The sequence below is a fragment of the Triticum aestivum genome, chromosome 1A (assembly GCF_018294505.1).
Source record: "Triticum aestivum cultivar Chinese Spring chromosome 1A, IWGSC CS RefSeq v2.1, whole genome shotgun sequence".
NCBI lineage: Eukaryota > Viridiplantae > Streptophyta > Magnoliopsida > Poales > Poaceae > Triticum > Triticum aestivum.
Genome location: NC_057794.1, coordinates 20,784,164 through 20,789,519, shown reverse-complemented (window position 1 = coordinate 20,789,519; position 5,356 = coordinate 20,784,164).

Below are 5,356 nucleotides of genomic sequence, written 5' to 3'. Positions count from 1 at the left end.
CTTCAACTTTTAATTTTAATTTTCACTATTCTACTAGCGTATCCCCTGCCATGTAAGAATTTTTGTCTTGGATAAGATAGGTTTCAGTCCTAATGAAACTATGGAGGTAAAAAGAGTTTACTTGAAGACCGAGCATGGTTATACCTTCAACGTCAAATTATACAATGCAGACACATACACCTATTTTGAATGCAAAACTTGGCAAGCACTATGCAAGGCTTATGCATTTGAGCCTGATATGGTTATCACCTTTGATATTCGTCCGGAAGATGATATTGAAGGTAATAGAGACATCTGGGTCGATGTGCAGACGCCTCCAGTTCTACCATTATGTGAGTTTCTCAACCATATTTATGTCTTCGATATGAGATTATTTGAACCAGTTGAATAATTAATAGATCTCAATTTATATTGACAGCTTACTTCCAATCAATCAAACATGTCCGGCGCTTGGTAGACAGGACCGTCCACTGTCCCGGGGCTGAACTAAACTTTGAGGAGACAAGTCATTATGTTTCATGGCTTGAGGATCTTGATGCTGTCAAGACAAATTTCTTTCCTGCACTTAGAAATGTTAGTACTCAAAACATGCGACCAATAGTGTTCGTACTGAATTACGGTCACATATATTTAGGAAATATGGTAAGATTTCTACTATTTCTCCTGAGTGCATCTTTTGCATACATTATTTTTTAAGCTAAACTTCATTGCTAAGTATGTTACTATACGATGTTCTTCAACAGGAACTCCCGATGAATGTTGTGCCTGATTGGATCGAGACTAAAGGTACCATGAATATTGTTAGCTTACGGACAAGATATCCTACAATGCACTTTAGTGCATTCAGGATTTCTAATAGCGAGGAATGCTTAATAGTAAAAGACTGGAGCAAAATTGTGAATGATCACAGAGAAGTACTAGGGGGCAGCAATCAGAAGCACAACACACGATTAGGAGACAGGTTCATCTGCATGCTCCAATATGATGAATCAGCAAAGCTATACATGTTCTATGCTATTTTACCTGAGAGAGAGCAGCAGGAGTGATTAATTAGCAGGTTCATGCTCTTAGTACTTGTCCTCTCATGTCCGTGTTCTTCGTCCTGAAATTAATCTCAAAGAGTGATTTGCTTTTGTGGTGTTATGAACACTTATAATATCATTACCATGTTGAACTCGATGATATCTTTGCTATGAAAACCGTTGGTGATGATATATATGATGCAAGAGTTTTTATATTAATTAATATGATGATGATGATGAGTTATTAATCATTTATGAAAGAAATTGCATATTAGTTTCAACTGGACGGATTCTAGCTAAGTGATCAAGTATATGCCATATCCATATTACCTCGATCACTTAAGTAGGTGATCAAGTATATATAATATGGATATGACATATACTTGATGACTTTGCTAGGATCCACGCATCCAGTCAAACTAATCACCTAATAATTTAACAACTCATTATAATGTAAAACAATCACTAAATTAAATTGAAAACACAAAATTAAAGTAAAAATAAAAAATAAAACCAAAACACACCCAAACATTTAGTACCGGTTGGTGTTACCAACCGGTACTAATGTCCTACGCGCCAACGGAGCTGGCTTGTGCCACGTGGTTTCCCTTTAGCACCGGTTCATGCTGAACCGGTACTAACGGGAGGAGGGGCTTTAGTGCCTACAATTTAGTGCCGGTTACCGAACCGGCACTAAATGGCCTTATGAACTGGTGCTATTGCCCGGTTATGTACTAGTGTAGCCGTGTGCGGTGCCCCCCTCCACCATTGTCCACCTCGGTCATATTGTAGCGGTGCTTAGGCAAAGCCCTGCGTCGGTAGCTTCATCAACACCGTCACCATGCCATCATGCTGACGAAACTCTTCCCAAAGCTCTACTGGATCGTGAGTTCGCGGGACGTCACCGAGCTGAACATGTGCTGAACGCGGAGGTGCCGTACGTTCGGTACTGAGGATCGGTTGCTCGTGAAGACGTACGACTACATCAACCGCATTGTCATAACGCTTCTGCTTACGGTCTACGAGGGTACGTAGACGATACTCTCCCCTCTCATTGTTATGCATCACCATGATCTTGCGTGTGCGTAGGAATTTTTTTGAAATTACTATGTTCCCCAATAGTGGTGTCAGAGCCAGGTTTATGCGTAGATGTTATATGCACGAGTAGAACACAAGTGAGTTGTGGGCGATATAAGTCATACTGCTTACCAGCATGTCATACTTTGGTTCGGCGGTATTGTTGGATGAAGCGCCTCGGACTGACATTACGCGTACGCTTACGTGAGACGGGTTCTACCGACGTGCTTTGCACACAGGTGGCTGGCGGGTGTCAGTTTCTCCAATTTTAGTTGAGCCAAGTGTGACTACGCCCGGTCCTTGTTGAAGGTTAAAACATCACTAACGTGACGAACTATCGTTGTGGTTGTGATGCGTAGGTAAGAACGGTTCTTACTCAGCCCGTAGCAGCCACGTAAACCTTGCAACAACAAAGTAGAGGACGTCTAACTTGTTTTTGCATGGCATGTTGTGATGTGATATGATCAAGGCATGATGCTATATTTTATTGTATGAGATGATCATGTTCTGTAACGGAGTTATCGGCAACTGGCAGGAGCCATATGGTTGTCGCTTTATTGTATGAAATGCAATCGCCATGTAATTGCTTTAATTTATCACTAAGCAGTAGCGATAGTTGTAGAAGCAATAGTTGGCGAGACGACAATGATGCTACGATGGAGATCAAGGTGTCGCGCCGGTGACGATGGTGATTGATGTCTACTACACAACCTTCTTCTTATAGACGTTGTTGGGCCTCCAAGTGTAGAGGTTTGTAGGACAGTAGCAAATTTCCCTCAAGTGGATGACCTAAGGTTTATCAATCCGTGGGAGATGTAGGTTGAAGATGGTCTCTCTCAAACAACCCTGCAACCAAATAACAAAGAGTCTCTTGTGTCACCAACACACCCAATACAATGGTAAATTGTATAGGTGCACTAGTTCGGCGAAGAGATGGTGATGCAAGTGCAATATAGATGGTAGATAAAGGTTTTTGTAATCTGAATATGTAAAAACAGCAAGGTAGCAAGCGATAAAAATGAGCATAAACGGTTTTGCAATGCTAGGAAACAAGGCCTAGGGTTCATACTTTCACTAGTGCAAGTTATCTCAATAATAATAACATAATAAGATCATATAACTATCCCTCAACATGCAACAAAGAGTCACTCCAAAGTCACTAATAGCGGAGAACAAACGAAGAGATTATTGTAGGGTACGAAACCACCTCAAAGTTATTCTTTCTGATTGATCTATTCAAGAGTTCGTACTAGAATAACACCTTAAGACACAAATCAACCAAACCCCTAATGTCACCTAGATACTCCAATGTCACCTCAAGTACCCGTGGGTATGATTATACGATATGCATCACACAATCCCAGATTCATCTATTCAACCAACACATAGAACCTCAAAGAGTGCCCCAAAGATTCTACCGGAGAGTCAAGATGAAAACGTGTGCCAACCCCTATGCATAAGTTCACGAGGTCACGAAACTCGAAAGTTGATCACCAAAACATACATCAAGTGGATCACGTGATATCCCATTGTCACCACAGATAAGCACATGCAAGACATACATCAAGTGTTCTCAAATCCTTAAAGACTCAATCCGACAAGATAACTTCAAAGGGAAAAATCAATCCATTACAAGAGAGTAGAGGGGGAGAAACATCATAAGATCCAACTATAATAGCAAAGATTGCGATAGATCAAGATCGTACCGAGTCAAGAACATGAGAGAGAGAGAGAGATCAAACATATAGCTACTAGTACATACCCTCAGCCCCGAGGGTGAACTACTCCTTCCTCTTCATGGAGAGCGCCGGGATGATGAAGATGGCCACCGGAGAGGGATGATGTAGACGGTGCCGGAACGGGTCTAGATTGGTTTTCGGCGGCTACGGAGGCTTCTGGCGGCGGAACTCCCGATCTATTCCGCTCCCTGATGTTTTTAGGGTATATGGACATATATAGGCCAAAGAAGTCGGTCAGGGGAGCCACGAGGGGCCCGCGAGGGTGGGGGGCGTGCCCAGGGGGGTAGGGCGTGCCTCCCTGCCTCGTGGCTTCCTCGAAGCTTCCGTGACGTCTACTCCAAGTCTCCAGGATTGCTTCCGTTCCAAAAATAAATCCCCCGAAGGTTTCATTCCATTTGGACTCTGTTTGATATTCCTTTTCTTCGAAACAACGAAATAGGCGAGAAAACAACAATTTGGGCTGGGCCTCTGGTTAATAGGTAAGTCCCAAAAATAATATAAAAGTGTTTAGTAAAGCCCATAAACATCCAAAACAGATAATATAATAGCATGGAACAATAAAAAATTATAGATACGTCGGAGACGTATCAGCATCTCCAAGCTTAATTCCTGCTTGTCCTCGAGTAGGTAAATGATAAAAACAGAATTTTTGATGTGGAATGCTTCCTAACATATTTCTCAATGTATTTTTCTTTATTGTGGCATGAATATTCAGATCCGAAAGATTCAAGATAAAAGTTTAATATTGACATAAAATTAATAATACTTCAAGCATACTAACTAAGCAATCATGGCTTCTCAAAATAACATGGCCAAAGAAAGTTCATCCCTACAAAATCATATAGTTTGGTCATGCTCCATTTTTGTCACACAAGAATGCTCTCATCATGCACAACCCCGATGACAAGCCAAACAATTGTTTCATACTTTAGTGATCTCAAACTTTTTTCAACTTTCACGCAATACATGAGCGTGAGCCATGGATATAGCACTATGGGTGGAATAGAATACAATGAAAGGGGGTTATGTGGAGAAGACAAAAAGGAGAAAGTCTCACATTGACGCGGCTAATCAATGGGCTAGGGAGATGCCCATCAATTGATGTCAATGCAAGGAGTAGGGATTGCCATGCAACGGATGCACACTAGTAGAAAAAGGGCCATTTGTCACGGTTCTAGAGGGCCTTTAGTCCCGGTTCGTTACTAAAGCCTCCCCCTTTAGTCCCGGTTCTTACACGAACCGGGACTAAAGGCTGTCCACGTGGCCACTGTTTGGAGCTACCAACCGGGACTAAAGGTATTTTTCCGTAATTTTTTTTATTTTTTTTATTTTTTTTGGTTTTCAAATTTCTGAATTATTTTCTACTTTAATCTCTAATCACCCCTCATCACTGCTCTATTTAACCTATAATCTCCAATCACCCCTCATCATTACAAATCATCTAATTTCCCGGCCGGTCACCCATCCTCTCACTACTCCAGTCTAAGCACGCTTAACTTCCGGGTTCTATTCCCCCTC